The sequence below is a fragment of the Lissotriton helveticus genome (genome assembly GCF_964261635.1).
Source record: "Lissotriton helveticus chromosome 1_1 unlocalized genomic scaffold, aLisHel1.1 SUPER_1_unloc_24, whole genome shotgun sequence".
Classification (NCBI taxonomy): Eukaryota; Metazoa; Chordata; class Amphibia; order Caudata; family Salamandridae; genus Lissotriton; species Lissotriton helveticus.
Window position 1 is genome coordinate 813,075 of NW_027611664.1, and position 26,267 is coordinate 839,341.

General features: G+C 47.0%; 1 pseudogene; it reads left to right on the forward strand.

Moving 5' to 3' along the window:
* The first annotated feature begins 584 nt into the window (after positions 1-584).
* LOC144805780 (uncharacterized) overlaps positions 585-26,267 on the forward strand; it is a 47,941-nt pseudogene continuing 22,258 nt past the window's right edge.

Genomic DNA, 26,267 nt, shown 5'->3' on the forward strand with positions numbered 1-26,267 from the left:
CTCTGGTTTGGGCCTCTCAGCTCCTGGTCCCAGGGTGGCAGCTGTCCCCGCCGGGGCTGCTGCAGGCTCTGGTTTTAACCCCCTGGCCCCAGGGTGGCAGCTGTCCCCGCCGGGGCTGCTGCAGGCTCTGGTTTGGGCCTCTCAGCTCTTTGGCCTCAGAGACGCCGCCATGATGTTGTTTGGGGGGCGGGGAGGTCAGGAGCACGAGAGCGGTAGGAAGTACAATCTTCGCTGCGCACATGCGCAGAGATGACGCGCGGTCCTGCGCACGCGCAGCTATGAGACGCGGTCACGATGTTGTTTGGGGGGGCGGGGGAGGTCTGGAGTACGAAAGCGATAGGAAATAGTGTCTTCGCTCCCCACTTGCGCAGTGATGACTCGCGGTCCTGCGCATGCGCTGTTATGAGACGCTCCATTATGTTGTTGGGGAGGTCAGGAGCACGAGAGCGATAGGGAGTAGTGTCTTCGCACCGCACTTGCGCAGTGATGACTGGTGGTCCTGCGCATGCGCAGTTATGAGGGGGCGGGGAGGTCAGGAGCACTAGAGATAAAAAGAGGCCTCGCCTGACTTCCCTCAAGGAAAACAATGTCACCGCATGAGCTTTGATACACAGGGGCTGCGTGAGCAGGCACGAGTAGACGCAGGGGCCGCCAGCTCGGACTGGAACCATTTCAACCACTTTGGGTCGAACGAGCCCTTCCTTGAACCCGAGCATCATTCCTCCCGGCTTCTTTCTGTGTTCAGCGGAAGGACCCTCCCCCCAGTGTCTGTGCAGATATCTTCATCTTCAGACCCTCACCGACCCCCCCCTCAGACTCCAAACCTGTGCTGCTTTTTACTGCTCTCTGGGAAACCCTGCATGTTACTGTGCATTTCACTGCACGCGGAGGTATTTACAGCTTAATCTTTACATTTGTGCACACTGCATTACTTGTAATACTGTATGAGACATCTTTGCACACTGGACTGCTTTTTACAATACTATGTGAAATCTGTGCACATTGTACGTGTTTATTACTTAACAATAAGAAATATGTGCACAGTGCATTGCTTTTCATGGCACTGTGAGGGATATTTACAGCTTAAAGAGGTAATCTGGGCACAGGGCACTGCTTTTACCACACTATAAGAAATCTTTGCACAATGTACTGCTTTTACTACACTATGAGGACTATGTTCACAATGGACTGCTTTGTACTGCACTACAGGGGGGCATGCACAGTGAAAATGTGTACACTGCACTGATGTTTACGACACGAGGAGAGATGCATTATCACTGCACTGCTTTATACTGCACTGTGAGGAATCTTTGCCACCACACTTCTTGACCTGCACATTTGATGGAAATTTACATTCTCATTGTTGCTGAGATTGGACTCACGCACCCATCGACACGCAGGCCGCGCCTGGTTGTGTCTGGCCAGAAAGAGGCACTTCCGCCTTGTACTCTGACAAGGAGAGTGTCCGCTTCTCCTGCTCTGCCGTGGTCAGCATCCCCCTCCTTTCTTCCTCTTCTTCCCTCTCTCTGTCTCGCTCTTCCTCGCTTGCTGAATGAAAGCGTGACTTCAAGAAACAACGCTTACCCTCTCTTTCCTCTCTTTTCCTTCATTTGTTCCCCTGTGAAATGGATCCAAAAGAGGAAGAAACACTTTTTTTAAAATTTTTTTTTTTTTTTTTTTTGTTATCCTCATATTGCGAAAATTTTATGTATTTTGGAAAGTTTGATTTCTACCTCTGAAGCTTTCCTTTTTGTACCGTCACTGCCCAATGGTCTCTCTTTACTTGGGAGTTTTCCCTTGTCTTGCTTGATCAGAGGAGAACCTTTTCCATTTACATATTAACATATCTGTAGTCGAGAGGGAGGGAGCTAGCCACCTAGGCTACTTCTATGAGTATCATACTCATAACACAGAATACGCTTTCGCATTAATCATAGGACAGTGTGTTACGCCCGATCCTCGGAGGTCAGATGTTTCTCCATGATTTCCCAATACTTGAACCTCTTACTAGTTTTTCCCCTTCTGTCTAATTTATTTATTTTGATAACTGAGTTTAACCACTCTACATGTGTCGGGGGATGAGGACCTATCCACTTACTGCAGATCTCCCTTCTAGCTATCACCATTAGTACAAAGAGTAATTTTGCTTCCATTACTGTTAGTTTAGCTACCCCCGTTGTGTTATCAATCCCGAAGAGAATAAGAGTTGTACTTACATTTAGATGTTTTTGAAATATTGAATTCAACGTCTTACCAACTCCTTCCCAAAATGTTCTCAAAGATGGGCAGCTCCAGAACATATGGACATCATCCGCCTTCTCTTCCCCACATTTAGGGCATTTTCTGATTCCCGCATTTTTAAATTTTGAAAGCTTTTTCGGTGTCCAATAGGCTCTATGCAGGGTATACAGATGATTTCTTTTTAGTGCCACTGTTTTTAATGTTGACCAACATTTCTCTATGGAATCTTCCCATATATTTACTAGATCTTCTGAAGCCAGGTCTTTTCCCCAGATTTGCTCTACCATCTGGGAGCTTTCCTCTTCATTTTCTATAAAAGTCCAATACCATTTTGCTACCTCCTTCTTTATGGGTAAGATTTTTATCATTTCTTTTTCAACGGTCTTGTTTTCTTTATCGTACTTTGGAGAAACACTTTTGCTGGAAATGTCGTCTAGTTCTCAAATTTTTCTATTCCAAAGTGCAGCCTCGGGATGGAAAGAAAAAAAGGTTCAAAATAAGAAAAATAACAAAGTAAAGCAAAACAGAGGTGTCGCAAAGTGGCCAGATTGCTTTTATTCACACCTAAACACATTAGCGCCACTTCACGGAGTTTGCCAGTGAAACAGTACTTTCGTTTTCTCGTCTTTCTGTTGGTGTGTGGAGTGGAAAACGTTTAATGCAATCCTTAACGACTGTTTAGTTTATAAAATGTGTACCACAGCTCTGTGTTCAGAGATGTGGTCTTTTTAAATCATACTATTTACATTTTGTAAGGATGTAAGCATATAAGCAATGGACATTGAAACGGGTCCCTTCCATGTGTTTACTTTTCAGGCAAAAACACGCTTTGATTTCTAAATAGTGAGTGTAAACGTATTTTGGTAACCATGTTGTTCCAGTTTATATTACACATGCTTTACTTAATCTTGCATTCCCTACAATGTGTTCAGTTGGGTGTTGCAATTGCTTTGCGTGAAAAGTTGGTTCTAGAATATGTCAAAATGTATGCAGATCAATATGTGGCCTGGAAAATTAAAGAACCATAATGCACAACGTAGATAGAGTGTGACCCTATCTGGGATGTGGAAATATTTTGCAAATCTAGTTGTCCAAGGGATAATAAGCTACATAAATCTACTAGCACTGCAAATAAATCAAAATGCCTGGTCTACTTCATAAATCAATTATACGGGCTTCCAAATAAATGTACCCCTTATGTGTAGTGCGGACTATGACGATATTGACTTTACACAGTGAAGCTTTTGCTTGAGGAAAAAAAGTTGTATAAAATTTCAGTGTCCTCTGTACTGGAAAATCAATATCATATATTTACATAGTATACATTTTAGCATAAGGTTTTGCAAAGAAATAAAATACAATAACAAGCATTTCAGACCCAAGCTGGTATTTACAAAACATCTGTGATCCAGCCGTAAGTCAGAAATGGACATACATGTTTGAGTGTATCTCAAGTACAGCTCTGTTTTCTCCGGCAATGTGAAGGTTAGCTTTTCTAATACATCAGGCAAGAGCAGGGGTGTGAGGAATCCTTTCTTAGGAGACAGTTCTGAAGATTTCATTTCAACTTACAGCAAAGTATCATCTCACAATGTGTGCAGGGTTCTCATTTGAATAACTGTGACATTAAAATACATAATGGCCATATAGAAAACTCATTGGTGTACCCCAGCCTGACCTCACTTGTGGGGCAAGCGGCGGGGTAGACAGGTTTATGACTGAGGTATCGCAGTCTTACCAACGGTCCCAAACAGAACTTACAGTGATACTTGGTGATGAGTTTATAGGATCATCAACGAACAAGACCTCATTTTTTTTACAGTGGGTCAAGAAGAGCATTAAAACTTCCCAAAGGAGAGTGCTACGTGAGAGTCTTGGAGGGCTTGATTAGATCCCAGAGCCATTTCCATTGGCTGTGCTAGCGAGGCACAACTGGTACGAGAACAAGTTGTGTAGCAATGCTCAAATATGAAATGGCTAAACTCGTGATTAGCCGGTATCAGGGCTAAGGAAGGGAAACTCTTATCAATCTTGTCTGTTCCAAGCAGGCTTTTGATGTTCCTTGGTACAAACTGTAAGGAATTCTGTCCATGAAAATGTTTTTATATGCTTATGATACACCGCCGGATGAATCCTGCGTTATCAGTATGAACATGGTATCAGAGAAGAAGTCAGTGCCATCAAAACGACAGTGGTTGGAGCCGCCAGGTTTCACCGCTAATACTACCACAGAGCTGTGACAGAATTAGACTTCAGCATTAAATTTAACACAATGGGCCATATGCATGAACACATTTTCCCATAGACACAAAGGGCAAAACCCTTTGAGGCATCTGGCCCAATGATTCCATCTAGAATGGCCAGCATTTGTCATAATAGTCATCCTCCAGTGAGAGCTATGTGCTTTGTAAGAAAATACAGATCACTGCCCAGAGTGCGTTCTGAAACATTCATGTCAGACAGAAACCAAAGATGCCTCGCCATCAGAACATTAAAAGTTTTACCTATTACTGTCTAGATTATGGTTTGGCCCAATTACTGCTCACTTACCAGTAAGGTGTTAAAAAATGGATCCTCAAGACTGGCTTTTCTTAACTCATGCACACTGTGGTTTAGGCAGGAGCAAGTGAATGCATGCAGAAGGCGACTGGCAGGAGAAATCTCCAAGCAAGAGAAGCACAAATAGTCTAATGAAAAAACCACGCTGAAGCTGCTTAACATGCTCAAAAGAATCTTTGCTTGAGAGCTTTTTACCGGATGCTGTGGCATGTTACTAGTCTGGGCGCAGGGTAGGCGTATGAGAAACAAACCATACACAGGGGCCTGTGTATCGGTTTTACATTGAGCTGTGCACACATGCTTTAGCCTTTTGTCCCAGAAGGTCATCCACGAGACAGGTGATGGGGGTTTCTTGGCGGAAGTGTGCCAATTTACGCAATAGGGAAAGACAGCATGGGCAGCTGTAAGAAAGAGTGGTAGGTTGAGTCATAGGGAGATAATATGGGGAGAGGTGGAGATAGGGAACAGTGGGAATGTTAGGGCAAATACAAGAAGAGCAATTGTACAGGAAAGTAGCTTGGAGGGAAGGGAAAGTAATCTTCACACCATTGCACACTGTGTAGCATGAGGTGACATCAGTTTCCAACATCTAAAAAACTGAAAACATCCTTCGTCTGAGTCAAGTGCATTTCAAACTGTGGTGGTGTCTGCCCATGGACAGCAGCTAAAAACATGTTTAACAACACTTCAGGAATCCATCAAAGCCTGTGGCTTAATCTAGGGAGGGTAAATGCAAGTGATTCTCTTATTCTTCCATTACAACACATTATCCCACCATGCCCTGACACACACACACACACCCACACACATACAGACACAGCACTCTTTTATCATCAAATGTATGGCAGAGCCAAAGCTACTTGTTATGTTATGTTATGTTATAAAGGTATTTATATTGCGCACTGCTACTCAAGAGTGTCCCGGCGCATGGAGAAACAGTAACATGGGAGGCAACATGGGCTAGATAGATTGTTTAAACAGATGAGTTTTAGCCTCTTTTTGAAAGTAGACAGTACCTTAGTATGCTGAAGGTCGTCTGGGAGTGCATTCCATAGTTCCATAGCGTGGCGGCCTATGGAATGGCTGCCTATACTTGGAGACATTCACAGCAAAGTTAGTGAAGGAGGGTTTTTTAGTGGGATTTGGAAATGGGGGGTCGATTGCACAAAGAGCCTGTGATAGCTGATGGTTTACACAATGAGCCCCTTGTTACTGATGGGTTCTGCAGGGAGCTAGTGATACCTTTGGGATGGGGGTGGGGGTTACTGAGTGAGCCTTTGGTAGTCTAGGATTTGTGAATGGAGCCAGAGATTCTCTGCTAGAGATGGCTGAAGTTTAACAGTGGAAGCCGCTGATGGCTTTGTGGTTACATGTGGCGCTACTGTTAGGCCGGTGGTTCGTGAAGAGGGAGGGATGATTGCGAGTTGAGTTATAGATTTAGACATGATGAGGGAGCTAGACTGTGAACCAAAAGAATAGCAGCGGGCTTCAGACAGGGGGGAGAAGAGATGTGAGTTTGGGTCCTGGAGGCTTGGTAGTGAGGTTACACAGTCAGCAAGGTAAGGATTTATTTGAGTGCAAGAACAAGGAAAGGGTTGTCTAGAGATGGTTCTGGAATTTGCTGTGGATAAGGAAAATATATGAATATTAGATGTGGCTAAAAGTGTTGGGTTGCTTAGGCAATGCAGGGGCTTGTATTGATGCCTTTTTGGTTTTAAACCAGAGTTTATGGTCACTGTAAAGCACTCTATATAAAAGCATTCCTGTTGTTCTCTGTCTCCTATCCTACATAGCGCCTCTACTCAGAGCACTCTAATATTTGTTGTTTCTATATTTAGTTGCCTCTAACAAGACCTTCTGCTTGTATTTCTGTGCTTTGCAGGCAGTATGTTTTGAGCAGATGAATAACTTCACTGCTGCCTGCATCGAGGTTAAATCTTGCGATTTGTGGTCCTCTTTAAATGTTACAACCTTCGTGAGGTGTAGTTGATTGAGCACATTAGAGGCAGCAGACCACGGGGTGGGCACCCGTAATGATAAATATGCTAAATACCGCGGCCATGCGGGGCGGGCACCCGCAATTAGAAGAACAAGTGCGGGCATAATGCAGGGTAGGCAATTGCTTCCAAACTTCGAAATAAGTGGGTGGGCAGCCGCGCTGCCATTAATAAGGGCAGCCATGAAGGGTAGGCTCCCTCAGTCTCAGGACAAAGGAGGGTAAAGAGCTTCCCAGGTGTTAGGGGGGCACAGAGACCACCAAGCCCCCAAGGAAGGACCCCTACAGCAAGAAGGGTCCCAGCAACACAGTCCAGCAGTGTAGGATATGGGGTCACCAGTTCCCCGGGGGTAGCTTGGCTTGAGCGGGTAGGCACCCGAAAGCTTAGGTGTAAAGTGACCAGAGAGCACACACATCCACTGAGACAATGAAACGCACACAATGACTGAGACCACACCAGTAAGTTTGATTCAAATCAATACATTTTATCTAGATCAAGGTCATGTCTGGTAATTCATTTAGAGCAATCAATAATCAGAATAACCATAACTGATTAAGGTATATCATCAGGGGAGCAAAGGGAGCAGTTCATTAATCCATGTAGCATGTTTCAATAGCTATCTTCTTAAAGGAGCATGTCAAGGGTCATCTGTGGGCCTAACTTCAACCTTGCATTAGGCAGAGACCAACATCTACTCAGGCAAAAGCAACCATTTCATTAATCAAGCATAAAACATTTCATTGAACATGTGTAGAGCATTTCATTAAGGCAAAAATAAACAGTGGCTAAGGTAAAATGAGCATTTAAATGAGCATGGGCACCTCCTCACTAAGCAGGGATGGACGTTCCTATAATCTCACAGGTCAATATGCACCATAACCGGGCTGAGAACAAGCTGTAAAGAACACCACCCCAGCCGAGGGTTACTCCTCCTTCACCCCAGTCTCTAGGGGCTTAATCAGGCTCTTGCCCAGTCCACAGTTGTGAGAAGTTGGCCTGGTAGGGGATGTTTCCAATTCTGGAACCACCTACTACCTGACCAAACAATCCCTTATGGTGTCTGGTTGTAAGTCAACCTTATTAGACAAGCTATCCTAGGGGTAGCATGGACTAAGCAGCCTAAAGGCTTAACTTAAGAGGTCGTGTTAAGCGAGCTGTTTTACCACATACAATCCTGTAATACCAAATGAAAGGACACCACACAAGTATATATTATAAAAATATATGTGTTTATTACTAAAAACAATCCCCAGTATTCTTTATGAATAAAGGGGCACAAGCGTTAAATCAAAAGCACTGTTTAAACATACAAAGTTGCACAATTATGGATGAGGGCAGGGGGCCACTCAAACCATATACTAAACAAGTGGTATAAGAGATGCCACTCGAGCAGTGGTTAGGCCTAGGGCCTAGGGAATCGCTGGGAGCAGTCAGGACAAGCAATGCTGAAGTCGGGAATGGCCCTCGGGATTCGGGAGATGTGCGGAAAGCGCACGCACGCACCAATGTTAACCAATGGTGCGTAAAAGTTGTAAAGTTAAAGTTAAAGGACACTTCCGCTGAACCTAGAGGAACAAAACTTAACACACAGACCCTAGAGATGTGTACCAGTGTGGGAACACCGGCGGAGCAAAGTTACCTCACCCACAGGAAGCGGGTGCACAGGGTCGAAGTGGCGTCGGGTTTTGACACGCAGGTTCTTGGCGCTTGAAGCTGAAGACGCTGCAGGCGATGTGAAGGAGAAGTGTCCGGTGGATCCAAGGGTGGATCTGAAGTGGTGAAGACCTGAAAGCAGAGGGGACAGTGTTCAAAGTCACTGGCCAGTGACCACCGTGGAACCAGATTGGAACCAGGCAAAGTCGGGTGCAAACAGGTGATGAGGGGTTGCTTCTCTCTGCAGCCACGTGGACACGAAGAGGTCAAGGACGTCCAGGAGTCGATCACAAGCTGTCCCTCAAAGGCTCTAGCTGATGGCGGTGTCGGCAACTCGATTGAAGCAAACAAGCCTTGGCTAATGCAAGCCACGGGGAAAGTGAAAAAGGCTTATTACTCGGACCAGCAAGGTCAGAGCGGGTACTCCTTTCTACAGGAGCGAGGGCAGGTCTGGAGCAACCAGACCCACAGTGTAAATCGTAGGTTTTGTCACCAAGATGGCCGCTGACCACGTGACAAGCGGCCGGGATGGCGAGTCGAGTGGCACAAAGCAAAAGGGCCCCACGCAGATCGTGGAGATGCTGGAGGGCTGATCTTTGGTGCAAATGCTGCTCGATTGTGGGGCTTCTTAAACCCCAAAGCACAGAGTCGAGGGTGACTCGGGTGCTGCACAGTCAGCGTCTCGGGGGTCTTTCAAGATGTCCGCTCCCACGTCTCTCGGTGCCTCCACGGGTCCCTTCTTTGCAGGGACTGTGGATCGGGCTAGGAGAAGTCTGATAAGCTGGGTCTTGTCAGGCTCTGCACTCGGGCTCCGGCGGGAGGCGGCGGCAAAGCAGACTTCGAGGTGCTGGGTGGTGCCTGTGTTCACAGGGTGGCCCCTCCTAGGCCACAAGGGAGATTCTCTTCAGTCTTCTATCATCAGAATGTCGAAGTCCAGTCGTCTTCTTAGTTTAAAGGTGATTTCAGGATGATCTGATGTGCATTGGCACTGCTCCCACTCTTATTCCAATCTGGGGGGCGTGATTACCTGCTAGGTCCCTCCCTATGGGTGGGACCCAGGAAGGGGGTGGATACACCCCTTTCCTTTGATCCAGGCCGCCCTGGCACGAGGGCTGGAGTGCCCCAGAACCGGTTTGGCCGGATTATGCAAGGGGCAGCCTTGTGCGCCCCAGGCAGTGTCTGGTTTCTTTCAAACCTCCCTGCTACAATCCACTATCTCCTGTCTGGAGGGCGGTGACACCCTCCTGTGACAGGAAACCCTTTGTCCAGGACCCCTTTGGCTGAGTTTCGGTCAGCTGCAGGGGTCCAGACATTTGTCTGTGGCAGAGGCATCCATTTTGTGGATCTAAGGTCTTTGGAGAAATCAACCGCATTAAAGCAAAGTAACATGTCTTACCCCTCTAGAGGGGTGGAATGCTATCCCCGTCGCCAGAACTGGCGAGGGGATAGTATTCCAAATCGTATGACACCTTACACGACATGTTTTGATAAAGCCAAACCAAAGTTGCTATATAACCGCGAGGATTATAAGGCACTTAAGAGTATATGGTATGGCATTATCCTGAAACAGCTTAGGGAGTTGTTCCCGACAGCTGCAGACAGGCTCAGCTCATGCTAGAGCTCCATCTCACATGAAACCACGCACTCTGCCTCCAGGATTGATGAGGCCTTCCATAGGAGTGGCTCACAGGTTAATATGTGTCCAGATATAGGTTTAGATATAGGTATACTATATCTAAGCAAGGGGTGATTACACCACCTTACCCCAGCTGAGTGATCAGCCAGTTGTGTCAATTTAAGAACCAGCCAGGGGTGGCAAAAGATATGCTGCAGCCCCTGGTAGGCCTTGGTGGCCCCTATGCCCTGGGCACCTATAGTGCATTATACAGGGGCTGACAAGGGGTCCATTTCCAATTGGGGTATGTACCTAGGGTACATGGAATCCATTTTACAGAGAGAGCAGATGGCCTGGGGCCCTGATTAGCAGGGAACCAGGTCAACTAAGTCAAAAAACCAGCTAAACACAGGCGAAAAAATCCGGGGTAACCATAGTCAGGTAGCCACCTTCCTACAACAGTACTCTTCTGGGCCTACAGGGGCCAACAACAGTCTCCCGCGGGGAGGGGCGATCTCGGGCCTCCCTGGGGGGTTTACCTTTTTCTTCGGCCCACTCGGGGCCCTTGCGAAGGTTCCAGCGCTCTGGCAGGGAGGAGGGAGCTCACGCTGACTCCAGAGCCCCCTCGCCGGTATTCTCAGCTTGGGCGGTGTGCAGGCCAATCAAGGGAGGCCTGTGCGCTCTAGCACTCCTCTCGGGGGTCTGCTGGCTGAGGGGAGGGCTCCTACGCTCCTCGGAGCCCTCCGGCGGTGTCTCTTCCTGTTCCCGGGTCTGCGATGGCGTCAGAGGCCCGGGGACCAATCAGGAGGCTGGCACGGGGTGGGTGCGACCAATCGCAGGGTGGGCCAGGCGGGCGCGTTGATTGCAGCAGGCCCAGCGGAGTCATTGACTTGGCTAACGATGTGGGACTGTGGGGTCTGGCACGGTCGCCCGTCCTGTCTATCACTGGGTTCATTACGTCGTTAAAGTCACCCCCTAGAATTTGGATCGTGTCTGCTGTGTTGAGAATGATCTCCGTGACTCCCCTAAGTGTACCTGCCTGTATCTTGGGAGGGGCATAGGCCGAGACAATCGTATACTCCTTCCGCCTCCACCGCCCCCTCACCCCCACATATGTCCCCTGCGGGTCCGTCCAGGTCTGCGTTATTTTCATAGGTGGATGTTTTTTTATCAGGATTTACATCCCTCTAGAACCTTTCGAAAACCCTGCATGTGCCAGGACTCTATATAGCCCCCTAGCAAGGAAGCCACATTTAGTACCCTGTAGGTGTGTTTCTTGGAGAAGTATCACATCCACCCCCATTCTCTTCACATGATTGTTGACCAATCCGCGCTTAATCTTGCAGCCCAGGCCGTTTACGTTCCAGGTCAGAACCTTAAGGCCCCCACGGGACCTGCTATCCCCTTCCGGGCCACTCATCATCCTATCATGGGATGGTATCGATCCGCATCCAGTGTCCTACACTGGGGGTCATCAGGACATGTGTGTGTACGCTCATCAGGACATGCTAGAACAAACCACTCCCTCCCCATATCACCTCCACCCCTCCCCCAAAAACGTAACCCAACATCCCCCATAAATCCCCAAACGTGCAACTGTGAAATCACCATTCGCCCCACCCCACCCCACCTCCCCTTCCCTCCAGCCCCTTCTTCGTTTCCAACATCTTTATGGGCTATTAGGCATAGAAGGTCTATCGCCCACCCCTGCAGAGACCCTAGTGTCCCAGCTCTCGGTCAGTAAACTGAGAGCTCACAAAACTCCCTTCCACCTGAGTTACGTGTAGGAAAACAATATGCATCAAATAACGTGAAATATGAAAGTTTGTATAAGACGTTTCAACTTGCGTGAACCCCCGCCGAGACTTATACATCTTGTCCTACACAGGTCCCTTATCACAAATGGGAGTCCTGGACAGCGTCCTGCGAGACCGTGTTCTCCCCAGTGGTATCTTGCTCCATTTCACGGATCACTGCCTCTAGTTGATGCAGAGATTGTGCTTCATTGTCCTCTTCCACGGATTCGGTACCGGTCCTGGCTTCCTCTTCCTCAGAGTGTGTGGCCTTTTCGAGGCAGTGAAACCTGGATCCCGCGTCGCCCCTTTCCTCCGGGGAGGCCGACCGCCTCTGCCGGCCTGCGATCTGGGTCGACTTTGGATATGGGGTAGTCGTCAACTTCTTGCGTGCCCTCTGTCCTCTTGACCTCTGAGTTTTCGGGAATTCCCAAGAGGCCTCCATAGACCGTGTTCCATCCCGTGGGTCACGTCTCTCTCCCCACGTTCCGGATCTCGGAGGTCTCTCCTCTAGCCATTGCCATGCATCATCAGGGTGTGTGAAAAAATGCGTCTTGTCTCGGTAGATGACCTTTAGCTTTGCCGGAAAGAGCAGCATGTATTGTATTTTTAAGTCCCTCAGTTTTGCCTTTACTGAGGCAAAGGAACGTCTCTGTTTCTGGACTTCTTGGATGTAATCCAGGAAGATCATGATGACCGCATTTTCAAAGCGGATTTCACCCATTTTTCGTGCTTCCCTCAGAATAAGTAAAAAAAGGGGTGGTGATGGACAGAGTATCTGAGTTAATCAGAACACTCCTACCCAGTCAACAGATCAGGGCTTGATCCATCACCGTTTTTTAGCTCACTGCACCATCCCAGTTCAGAACCTGGCTATATGCAAATTAGTCTGTCCCTGGCCCAGTGCATCATGGGAACAGGGCAGACCAAACTACCAAGCCAATTCTTCACTGGAAAGGAAACAAGCTTCCGGGGACCGGTTTCTGGCATTACAGCCGTCTTCGGCCCGGCTTGCTTGAATCCTGATGGTGCAGTGAGCAAGGGACTCACGTCTGAGCATATTTCTTCCACACTTATGGTGGCCAAAATATTTCAAAAAAGGGGTGGTGATGGACAGAGTATATGAGTTAATCAGAACACTCCTACCCAGTCAACAGATCAGGGCTTGATCCATCACCGTTTTTTAACTCACTGCACCATCCCAGTTCAGAACCTGGCTATATGCAAATTAGTCTGTCCCTGGCCCAGTGCATCATGGGAACAGGGCAGACCAAACTACCAAGCCAATTCTTCACTGGAAAGGAAACAAGCTTCCGGGGACCGGTTTCTGGCATTACAGCCGTCTTCGGCCCGGCTTGCTTGAATCCTGATGGTGCAGTGAGCAAGGGACTCACGTCTGAGCATACCCTTCCACACTTATGGTGGCCAAAATATTTCAAAAAAGGGGTGGTGATGGACAGAGTATCTGAGTTAATCAGCACACTCCTACCCAGTCAACAGATCAGGGTTTGATCCACCACCGTTTTTTAGCTCACTGCACCATCCCAGTTCAGAACCTGGCTATATGCAAATTAGTCTGTCCCTGGCCCAGTGCATCATGGGAACAGGGCAGACCAAACTACCAAGCCAATTCTTCACTGGAAAGGAAACAAGCTTCCGGGGACCGGTTTCTGGCATTACAGCCGTCTTCGGCCCGGCTTGCTTGAATCCTGATGGTGCAGTGAGCAAGGGACTCACGTCTGAGCATACCCTTCCACACTTATGGTGGCCAAAATATTTTAAAAAATGGGTGGTGATGGACAGAGTATCTGAGTTAATCAGAACACTCCTACCCAGTCAAGAGATCAGGGCTTGATCCATCACCGTTTTTTAGCTCACTGCACCATCCCAGTTCAGAACCTGGCTATATGCAAATTAGTCTGTCCCTGGCCCAGTGCATCATGGGAACAGGGCAGACCAAACTACCAAGCCAATTCTTCACTGGAAAGGAAACAAGCTTCCGAGGACCGGTTTCTGGCATTACAGCCGTCTTCGGCCCGGCTTGCTTGAATCCTGATGGTGCAGTGAGCAAGGGACTCACGTCTGAGCATACCCTTCCACACTTATGGTGGCCAAAATATTTCAAAAAAGGGGTGGTGATGGACAGAGTATCTGAGTTAATCAGAACACTCCTACCCAGTCAAGAGATCAGGGCTTGATCCATCACCGTTATTTAGCTCACTGCACCATCCCAGTTCAGAACCTGGCTATATGCAAATTAGTCTGTCCCTGGCCCAGTGCATCATGGGAACAGGGCAGACCAAACTACCAAGCCAATTCTTCACTGGAAAGGAAACAAGCTTCCGAGGACCGGTTTCTGGCATTACAGCCGTCTTCGGCCCGGCTTGCTTGAATCCTGATGGTGCAGTGAGCAAGGGACTCACGTCTGAGCATACCCTTCCACACTTATGGTGGCCAAAATATTTCAAAAAAGGGGTGGTGATGGACAGAGTATCTGAGTTAATCAGAACACTCCTACCCAGTCAACAGATCAGGGCTTGATCCATCACCGTTTTTTAGCTCACTGCACCATCCCAGTTCAGAACCTGGCTATATGCAAACTAGTCTGTCCCTGGCCCAGTGCATCATGGGAACAGGGCAGACCAAACTACCAAGCCAATTCTTCACTGGAAAGGAAACAAGCTTCCGGGGACCGGTTTCTGGCATTACAGCCGTCTTCGGCCCGGCTTGCTTGAATCCTGATGGTGCAGTGAGCAAGGGACTCACGTCTGAGCATACCCTTCTACACTTATGGTGGCCAAAATATTTCAAAAAAGGGGTGGTGATGGATAGAGTATCTGAGTTAATCAGAACACTCCTACCCAGTCAACAGATCAGGGCTTGATCCATCACCGTTTTTTAGCTCACTGCACCATCCCAGTTCAGAACCTGGCTATATGTAAAATAGTCTGTCCCTGGCCCAGTGCATCATGGGAACAGGGCAGACCAAACTACCAAGCCAATTCTTCACTGGAAAGGAAACAAGCTTCCGGGGACCGGTTTCTGGCATTACAGCCGTCTTCGGCCCGGCTTGCTTGAATCCTGATGGTGCAGTGAGCAAGGGACTCACGTCTGAGCATACCCTTCCACACTTATGGTGGCCAAAATATTTCAAAAAAGGGGTGGTGATCGATAGAGTATCTGAGTTAATCAGAACACTCCTACCCAGTCAACAGATCAGGGCTTGATCCATCACCATTTTTTAGCTCACTGCACCATCCCAGTTCAGAACCTGGCTATATGCAAATTAGTCTGTCCCTGGCCCAGTGCATCATGGGAACAGGGCAGACCAAACTACCAAGCCAATTCTTCACTGGAAAGGAAACAAGCTTCCGGGGACCGGTTTCTGGCATTACAGCCGTCTTCGGCCCGGCTTGCTTGAATCCTGATGGTGCAGTGAGCAAGGGACTCACGTCTGAGCATACCCTTCCACACTTATGGTGGCCAAAATATTTCAAACAAGGGGTGGTGATGGACAGAGTATCTGAGTTAATCAGAACACTCCTACCCAGTCAACAGATCAGGGCTTGATCCATCACCGTTTTTTAGCTCACTGCACCATCCCAGTTCAGAACCTGGCTATATGCAAATTAGTCTGTCCCTGGCCCAGTGCATCATGGGAAGAGGGCAGACCAAACTACCAAGCCAATTCTTCACTGGAAAGGAAACAAGCTTCCGGGGACCGGTTTCTGGCATTACAGCCGTCTTCGGCCCGGCTTGCTTGAATCCTGATGGTGCAGTGAGCAAGGGACTCACGTCTGAGCATACCCTTCCACACTTATGGTGGCCAAAATATTTCAAAAAAGGGGTGGTGATGGACAGAGTATCTGAGTTAATCAGCACACTCCTACCCAGTCAACAGATCAGGGCTTGATCCACCACCGTTTTTTAGCTCACTGCACCATCCCAGTTCAGAACCTGGCTATATGCAAATTAGTCTGTCCCTGGCCCAGTGCATCATGGGAACAGGGCAGACAAAACTACCAAGCCAATTCTTCACTGGAAAGGAAACAAGCTTCCGGGGACCGGTTTCTGGCATTACAGCCGTCTTCGGCCCGGCTTGCTTGAATCCTGATGGTGCAGTGAGCAAGGGACTCACGTCTGAGCATACCCTTCCACACTTATGGTGGACAAAATATTTCAAACAAGGGGTGGTGATGGACAGAGTATCTGAGTTAATCAGAACACTCCTACCCAGTCAAGAGATCAGGGCTTGATCCATCACCGTTTTTTAGCTCACTGCACCATCCCAGTTCAGAACCTGGCTATATGCAAATTAGTCTGTCCCTGGCCCAGTGCATCATGGGAACAGGGCAGACCAAACTACCAAGCCAATTCTTCACTGGAAAGGAAACAAGCTTCCGAGGACCGGTTTCTGGCATTACAGCCGTCTTCGGCCCGGCTTGCTTGAATCCTGATGGTGCAGTGAGCAAGGGACTCACGTCTGAGCATACCCTTCCACACTTATGGTGGCCAAAATATTTCAAAAAAGGGGTGGTGATGGACAGAGTATCTGAGTTAATCAGAACACTCCTACCCAGTCAAGAGATCAGGGCTTGATCCATCACCGTTATTTAGCTCACTGCACCATCCCAGTTCAGAACCTGGCTATATGCAAATTAGTCTGTCCCTGGCCCAGTGCATCATGGGAACAGGGCAGACCAAACTACCAAGCCAATTCTTCACTGGAAAGGAAACAAGCTTCCGAGGACCGGTTTCTGGCATTACAGCCGTCTTCGGCCCGGCTTGCTTGAATCCTGATGGTGCAGTGAGCAAGGGACTCACGTCTGAGCATACCCTTCCACACTTATGGTGGCCAAAATATTTCAAAAAAGGGGTGGTGATGGACAGAGTATCTGAGTTAATCAGAACACTCCTACCCAGTCAACAGATCAGGGCTTGATCCATCACCGTTTTTTAGCTCACTGCACCATCCCAGTTCAGAACCTGGCTATATGCAAACTAGTCTGTCCCTGGCCCAGTGCATCATGGGAACAGGGCAGACCAAACTACCAAGCCAATTCTTCACTGGAAAGGAAACAAGCTTCCGGGGACCGGTTTCTGGCATTACAGCCGTCTTCGGCCCGGCTTGCTTGAATCCTGATGGTGCAGTGAGCAAGGGACTCACGTCTGAGCATACCCTTCTACACTTATGGTGGCCAAAATATTTCAAAAAAGGGGTGGTGATGGATAGAGTATCTGAGTTAATCAGAACACTCCTACCCAGTCAACAGATCAGGGCTTGATCCATCACCGTTTTTTAGCTCACTGCACCATCCCAGTTCAGAACCTGGCTATATGTAAAATAGTCTGTTCCTGGCCCAGTGCATCATGGGAACAGGGCAGACCAAACTACCAAGCCAATTCTTCACTGGAAAGGAAACAAGCTTCCGGGGACCGGTTTCTGGCATTACAGCCGTCTTCGGTCCGGCTTGCTTGAATCCTGATGGTGCAGTGAGCAAGGGACTCACGTCTGAGCATACCCTTCCACACTTATGGTGGCCAAAATATTTCAAATAAGGGGTGGTGATAGACAGAGTATCTGAGTTAATCAGAACACTCCTACCCAGTCAACAGATCAGGGCTTGATCCATCACTGATCCACACCCGTGCCTTGATCCCCTGTGTGCCTACTGGCAAAACGGCCAGTGGTATATGCTGCTCAGTAAAATAAGTGAGCAGACGAAAGAGTGAAAAAGAGACCTGTAAGGAGAGAAAGAGGGGTAAACATAATCAGGTTTAATGTTGACTTACTCTCCTGTAACGTCGTGCAGTGTCTCAGTGGAATGAAATATAGTGCCAAAAGGGGTTGATCTCCAAATAATCATGATACCGTGGTGATGGAGTGAGATACTAATCAACATCTATGCCAATAATAGGTGCACGCGGGTTGCATGCGGTGTGAACTCGGCACTGGTGAGTTTAAATATTCAGTATTTGGAGTGCCGGTGTTGGAAAATGCAAGACGACTTCAGCTAAGGATGGCACTGTATGGATTGTAAATATCACGTGGTGCCAGTGCTCCTAGCAGGGTAGAAAATATCAGGGCGGATGCTCTTCCATGGTAGGTGAATATAGGGTGGAGTGATCTAAGGCATAGCGGTAACTCGATAGTACTATATTAATTTCGACAGCAGTTAGTGAACATACATAACGAACACATATGTAACACTGAGGAACAAACTTAAGCTCAAATGGCATTAATGCGGGCTTACTCGAATATGAGCTCTCTGGGCTTCAACGGGCAGGGCGTAGGTTCAATGCCTTAAGCGTAACATATTCTGTAAGATTAAAGAGAGCGCGGGCGTTGTAAATCTCTGTGCAGCTCAATGCGCCCTGAAAATGGTGGACGACGCTCTCGTAGACCCGGTACATTGTGGAAAAGTAAATTTTGCCATGTTGTATGTGCATACGTGTTCCCCATCCTATGTTATATGTGCATGATCGATATGCATCTGTATCCCCTATGGTCGATTAAAGACGCAATTATAGTTGTGTCCCACCCTAGTATGCCAGTTTCCAGTTCTCGTGAAAGCTACGAGTATTAGGCCTATGTAAATCTATGTTGCCACGCTTCACAGTGTGCACGTTAATTCAGTAAAAGTCCCCGTTTCTAGGCCTCAAAAGGGCCCGGACACCAGATTCAGCTCCAGTCTCCTGAACCCTCTCCGAGGAGCGATACAGCCCCCACCTGTATCCCTGACCCCTCGCTTACTTCCTGCCTCACAGTGCCCGGCTCGGCCTGGCTCTGCCTCCCAGTCTGCCAAGAGTATGTTATGCTTCTAGTTATCAGTCCAGCCCTCCTTCTCTGCATTCCTAAGCTACTGAATCGCATCAATAGTTTCAGCCATAGTCTAGCCTTTCCGTCTCCATGTAAGAGAAATACTGTATTATATTCATAGAATATTCCTCGCACACGCAATACATGTAGAATAATGCATGTACCAGTCTTAGTATCAAGTAGCCTTTACCCTGATAACTTTTGGATTCTATCAACATGTTCTCCAAACATCAGATACCAGATATGTTTTAGGTACATGTCGCTCTGACACTCCAGACTTTAGTCTCCTCTTCTAGCGCAGAAGTCATAGCCCCCAGTTCTCCCTGGTAACACGTCATTGCCCGTTTGCGTGCATCACTAGGTTAGAGGTCCCAGCTGCTCAGGTAGCCCCCTCCATGTTTCCGCCCCGTTTATGACACTTCTGTGACGTTCATATCACATGTCTATGTATACGCCCTGTACACGCCTCTTGTTACACCTACTTTCTGCCTTATCTTTCGCGACTGCTACTAGAAACGCCCACTGCTACGCCTACTGTATTGAATGTAATGCAATTGTTTTAGTATATATATATCGTGTACTGTTATTAAAAGTTGCTAGCCATCCCATTTCTGCCCCCGGCAGCTGCCGTGCCATCCTATTCCCATGCAGGCTGTCCTGTTCCTGTCCTTTATGCTTCATTAAAACCTGCAGACTCAAGATACCTCGAATCCTGACTCTTATTTATTGAGCTATCTGTTTATATGAGTATCCTGAAAAATAGAACCGGTATTTAATTATTTATTTACCACATAATGGCGCCCGAATAGGGACTTGCCCTTTCCCCACGCGCCGGCGAAGCCACGCAGGCCCCCTGATCCTCTGCAGCCGTGACGGAACCATACCGTGCACGTGCAGATATTTCTGCTTCAAGTATCCCTCAGGCCCACGGAGGAGACGGAGGTTGCGGTCCAGCACCCAGACCAGAGCCCAAGCCGAGAGTACAAGGTCCGAGGTATCCGGAGGCCCACCTGTAACTGAAGTCCGAAGTTCGTAGTCCGTCGTCGTAGCAGTCCAGTCCAGTCCGAGGCCTTCCGTTCTTGCTGCCTGGTGAGTACCGTTGCTGGGGTAGTATCTAGACAGGGTCAATTAATTTGTCTCTGGTCCGTGGGTTTGGGTACGCAAATCCAACACGAAGTGTCCACCTAGGTGGATGCGGGTCCTGACGTGTCTCTTTATGGGACCGGTATGTTTCGTGCTGTTTTAGCAGTGCATCTAGTAAATCTAGTAAGTTCCGGTTCTCGAGAAATCCATGTGTTCTGTTCTCAGTATTCCAGGTAGTATTCTGTCCGAACTGTTATTTTAAATGTTATTTCAATGTGTTTTCAATGTCGTGGTATGAGTGATTTGTTTTTCCAGTTATTATTGTGTTTATCGTGTATTGTACTGTGTTCAGATTCAAGTATAGAATGCCTCTACTCTCCAAGTTACGCCAGTTGAAGACCAGAAAAGGGCTGCTCGAGGAAGCAGTCCCTGTCCCGCCTAGGGACAGTCCAGGACATTTTATGTATCATAAGCATGGCTTAAGTGCCATAATATATCTAGACTTATGGTCTGATTATACCAGACATCTTGAAGAGAAATATAGATGGCCTGTATCAGGCACATGGGATGCCGAGTGCATCATGCGAGTAGAAGAAGCATTATGGAAAAAGAAAGCCAGACAGTCCCAGAAAGATGCCATCGAGTTATGGCGCAAAGAATCTCATAAAAGAACCGAAAAAGAATTCAGAAAAACAGAATTAAGTAGAGAATCCTCAGAAAAAGCCCAAGAAAGGGAATTAATCGAAATAGGTGAACGAGTTAAAATAGAACAGTCAGACAGACAGAGAAATGCCCTTATTAAGGGTATGTATCCTCTTCTTGCCGAGGGCTTGCCAAAAGCAACCCCGGAGACACCCAGTAATTTTCCGCCGCCACTAGTTCCGACTAAGCTACGTCATAAACCGACTGCAGCTGATATTTTTCTCTCGTCCTATTTGGACGATACGGTCCCAGAATATGCCAATCCTGTTCCGCCAGCTCCCGTAAATAATGTAATTCCTGTTCCTCCAGCCACCGGGGTGCCCGTTGCAGCGCCTGTTACGGTACCCCCGGTCCAGCCTACAGTACAAGTACCCGCTACATCAGTCACTCTTCCAGCCCGTACAGTACCCGTCGATGATTCTAGTCTAGGAGCCACGGGGGAAGTCCTCCTGGAACCCCGCCTCAACACAGACGTCTAACGTTACTCGAGCTACATGAACGAGCGTTACAGCGTTCACCCAAAATTCAGTCAGTTGCAGATATCAAGCGAGCCCTTACCGAATGCCGTTATGATCCAGTCCCAGGCGATGATGATATGGTCCTGTATTCATTGCGTGTATGACGGGTGACCGAGTATTTGGACACCCTGCCGAATATGAAAGGTTATCTAGACAGACTATATCGTTTTATCCGTACAGGAACAGATCCGGAAAGTATTGGCGACACCATGGTCCAAAGAAAAGTCGAGATTCAGCTCATGATTTTAAAGTTTCTAATTAATTGTTTAATAAGAGAACAAGATTATCCAGGAAAAGATCCAGAAGAAATGAACGTCCTGACCAGGTGGAGTGACCATATAGCCGAGGGAAGACACAAGACACAGAACAGTATAGAGAGTATGTACAAGAAAATCCGTAAAGAAATAATAAAGTTACACGAGAAACGAGAAGCAATACAAGCAACCGAGAAAGAAAATGACTCTTCTACTGAAGAGGTAGACAACGAGAATCCTTCCAGAATAGCGTATGTAGGTAGAACTAGACTTTCCGACCGACATTCACGCCCAGATCACAAGAAAGTTTTCTCTCCTCTAGTACCAGAACAAGGTTCTCTAGAACAAGTATTTCAAGCTACCGATCACATTCTGAAATCACGAATCGGTTATAACGAACTCAGCACCATGCATGAACATGAACTAGCCCGATCAGCAGTCCGATGGACTACTGATTCTACCACTTTTCCAGACGAAATAGTGGCACAAACGTTTCTGAAACTGCCTCCAGCCGAGCAGCGATTGGTGGGTATGTATATGATCCAGCACCTCATCACACTGTATGAGGGACAGCATTCTGATCCAGGTCCACTACATGATGTATTAAACGAGTTACTACAGTACAGATGGAAAGGTCTAGGTACCGATTTAATTAGTATCATTCTAGAACAGCGCCACAAATATAGAACGTTTCTGAATCCGCATTTTGTTCATGTCTCACCCCCTGAAAATAAACCATTCTATATAGACAGACAGCATCCGTTACGAGAAGTACACCCAGTTAGGACAACGGGTGGTGATCTAGAACGAGTATTTGTTTACACCCCTATTACAAAGATGGAACTCTTAGAGATGAAAAAGTTAATTCCCTGTCACGATAAAGATCCAGCAGGGTTCCACCGTGAATTAAAAGACATGCTCCGTATGGGAGAATACACGTATCCAGATATCATTAAAATGTTAAAAGTCTTGTTGCCCGCGGGCATATATGAAAAACTCAAAGAAAAAGAATGGGAGGTGGGAGAGAAAAAGATAGATAGGACAGCTCTAGAAGCTGAAGATAATACACGTGTACCAGGTACCGGTCTTGGAGATAAATGTAAAGAATTACCCGAGTTATTGATACAAGTTTTGCCAAGATTACTAGTCACGAAAAAGGAAGACTGGGAAGCCATCTCAGCCTGTAAACAGAAACAAGACGAAGATACTAGTGATTTTTATTCTAGATTTGAAAAATGTTTTATTATTAACAGTGGTTTGAAAACGAGTAGCGAGTCATACCCTCATCTTTTTGTTACTAAACTAGTCGAGAATTCAAGTCCACAAGTTAAAAACCGAGTTTTGAAAGTCGAAAGTACCTGGCAAGCTAATACTCCGTCACAAATGTTACAGATGCTCCAGTACCACCAGAACAGAATCAGGGAAGAGCAAGAACATGAAAGAAGACGTATGAAAGACACGAAAATGAAAGTATTAGTTGCACAATCTGTTCCCCAAGACAGTCAGAAGAGGGGTCCGAATCAAGCCAGTCATCCTGCAGCTCCCGTTAAAGGGACCTGCAATTACTGTAAACAGCCAGGTCATTTTATAAACGAGTGTGCAGTTCTGAAACACAATATAGCTACTGGTAAGACTAAAGAAAGATCACGTCCGCCTAGACAAGAACAAGTTTCACAGACTTTCTCAGTCACCACAGAATGCACAACAGACAGTTCCAGTGCCGCAGCCTATCGCTGCAACACAGCATGTTACACAGCAGATGTACCAGTATGCCCAGGCAGAGTACCCAGAGTATCAACAGTATTCATGAAACAGCCTAGAGAGGGAGGTAGGCTTGCCTCTCATCGAGATACCTGTAGATCAAGAGGGTCCCTATGTACACAGTCAAGTATTAGGGAAAGACAGAAAGTTTCTGATTGATACAGGGGCAAGTAGGACTACTATCAGTCATGACGAGGTTCCAGGGGCTCCGCTCTCAGGCTCTAGAAATGTTTCCCTTGGATTTTCAGGAAAGCCAATTGTTAATGAAATTTCGAAACCAGTTTCTCTAGAAGTAGGTCCATTGTCCCGAACTACTGATTTGTTACTTACGAAGTCATGTCCAGAAAATTTGTTAGGCATCAAGACATTAAAAGAATTAGGTGCAATTATATGTTGTTCCCCAGAAGGAGTTCGTTTGTTCCTTAGAGACTTTAAAGGTCATTATGTATTACGTGATTATGATCCAAGATTATTGAATGTACCACAGCATTTATGGGCGCAAGGTCCAACTGATGTAGGATGTATGCAGATCACACCCCATCGTGTGACTCTCAAACAAGGTGTAGTTTTACCACGAATCCGACAGTACAAATTGCCACCTGAGGCTGTAGCAGCCTTATCCAAAATTATTGACGAGCTTATTTCCCAAGGAGTGGTTGTAGAAACTGACTCCAATGTATGTAATTCTCCTATCATTCCAATTCTGAAACGTACTGATCCAAATGCACCTCCAGTATATCGATTAGTGATTGACCTTCGAGAACTTAATAAATGTATCATTCCCCAGTACCCAGTAGTCCCAGATATTTCTTCTCTATTGACAGCCATTGATTCTGAAGCCACGTTCTTTACAGTTATCGATCTCAAGAACGCATTCTTCAGTGTTCCCATTCATCCAGACAGCCAGTTCCTTTTCGGATTCTGTTTAAATGGAAGGAGCTATAAATTTACACGAGCTCCTCAAGGTTTCACAGAAAGTCCTAGTATTTACAGTCAAGCGCTCAAGAGACAACTAGACAATATTCACATGCCAACTGACACTGCCCTGCTCCAGTATGTCGATGATCTACTGATCACAGCCCGTTCTGAACGTGACTGCGAGCGAGCGTTACTTAAAGTTCTGTATTTCCTAGCCGAGATGGGGCACAAGGTGTCCCCTTCCAAATTACAATTCTGTGTCCAGCAAGTGGTATACTTAGGACACTTACTGTCCAAGTGGGGTAGGCAGTTGACACCAGACCGTATCCAGCTAATGGCGAGTCTTCCACAGCCCAAGACACAGAAGGAGATACGAGCTTTTATCGGCCTCACTTCTTACTGCAGACAATGGATTCCTCAGTATGCATTTCTAGCCAAGCCACTGATACAGTTAACGACACAGGAGGCAGCCGTATCGACTGTCCTCCCTTGGACCCAGGAACATACACTCGCTTTTAATGAGTTAAAGAAAGCCTTATGCCAAGCACCTGTTCTAGCAACACCGAACTACAGTAAGCCTTTTACACTTTTTGTCACAGAACGAGATGGTACTGCATTATCTGTTCTTACACAAGATCAAGCAGGACAGTACAAGCCTTGTGCTTATTTTTCGAGCACATTAGATCCAGTAGCCCAGGCTCTGCCTGCGTGCCTCAAGTCAGTTGCAGCCACAGCTCTAGCTATCAGACAAAGTGATTCCATAGTATTAGGACACTCCCTGACAGTACATGTTCCACACTCCGTGGAAGTTCTTTTAAACCGAACACAGACTCAGCACTTGACAATTGCACGTTTAACAGGTTATGAATTGACACTGTTTCAGCCACACATAGAAATCAGACGCTGCAACGTTTTAAATCCCGCTACACTGTTACCGTCAGTTACTTCAAATCCTGCCACACATGACTGTGTGGAAGTCGTTAACATCATGACAAAGCCCAGACAAGACCTGACAGATATTGCATTATCTGATCCTGACCTGACACTTTATGTGGATGGTTCATGTATGAGAACAAGTACAGGAGAACTAGTAGCCGCGTATGCAGTGACTACTGAAACTGAAGTTATAGAAACACATCGTATTGACACCCTGTCTGCTCAAGCAGCAGAGCTAGTCGCTCTGACCCAAGCCTGCATACGTGCCAAGAACCTGAAGGTAAACATATATACAGATTCACGTTACGCATTCGGAGTCGTACACGACTTTGGAGTGCTCTGGCAGGAGAGAGGTTTCATGACTTCTCATGGAACCAAGATTCAGCATGGTCTCCTCATTCAAGCTCTGTTAGATGCAATACATTTACCGACAGCTATTGCTATCATGAAGTGCAAAGCACATACGAAAGTCACTGACATCATTTCCCAAGGTAACGATCTAGCAGATCGAACAGCCAAGCTCACAGCTCAGACTCCAGACAGTCCAGTTAACACGACACAGACACTCACTACAGATCAGACTACTTGTATGACAGTTAAGGACCCTACACAAGATGTCATAGATATCCAGTCACATGCTACTTCCGAAGAAATCAAGAAATGGTCCGAACAAGGAGGGGTCCAGACAGACCAAGGATGGGTGACGAAGGGAAAAGCCACATGGTTTCTCCCCGACTCAATGGTTCAAGTCATTATCAATACCGCACATAGTCCAGCACATCTAGGAGAAAAAGCTATGTTAGACAGTATTCAGAACCTTTGGTTCAACAAGCATTTACGAGCTGCAGCCAAGCAGAAAGTCCGTACCTGTATGATATGTTGTCAGTTTAATCCAGGTAAAAGTGTCCCGGTGGAACAAGGGGGATTCCAACCTCCTGACCACCCTTTTGAAGTCCTCCAGATGGATTACATTCAGATGGAGCGATGTCGAGGTTTCAAGTATGTCCTCGTAGTTGTATGCTCTTTGTCCAGGTGGACAGAAGCATATCCAGTTCCAGATTACACAGCTGCGACCACTGCCAAGCAGTTGGTTCGTGAATTCTTTCCCCGTTATGGACTCCATAGGGTTGTGTATTCAGATAACGGCCAGCCATTCTCATCCGAGTTAATGAAACATGTTTCCCTTCTGTTAGGGTACCAGTGGAAGTTCCATTGTGTACGCCATCCTGAAGCAGCCGTTCTCGTAGAAAGACATAATCAGACATTGAAAATCCGAATTGCCAAAGTGTGTAAAGAAAAAGGTGTAGACTGGCTAGTTGCCCTGCCAGTTGCTTTATTTTATATGCGCATGGTTGCACATTCCAGATCAGGTCTGTCCCCGTATGAGGTCGTATTCGGCCGCCCCCCAAACATGTGG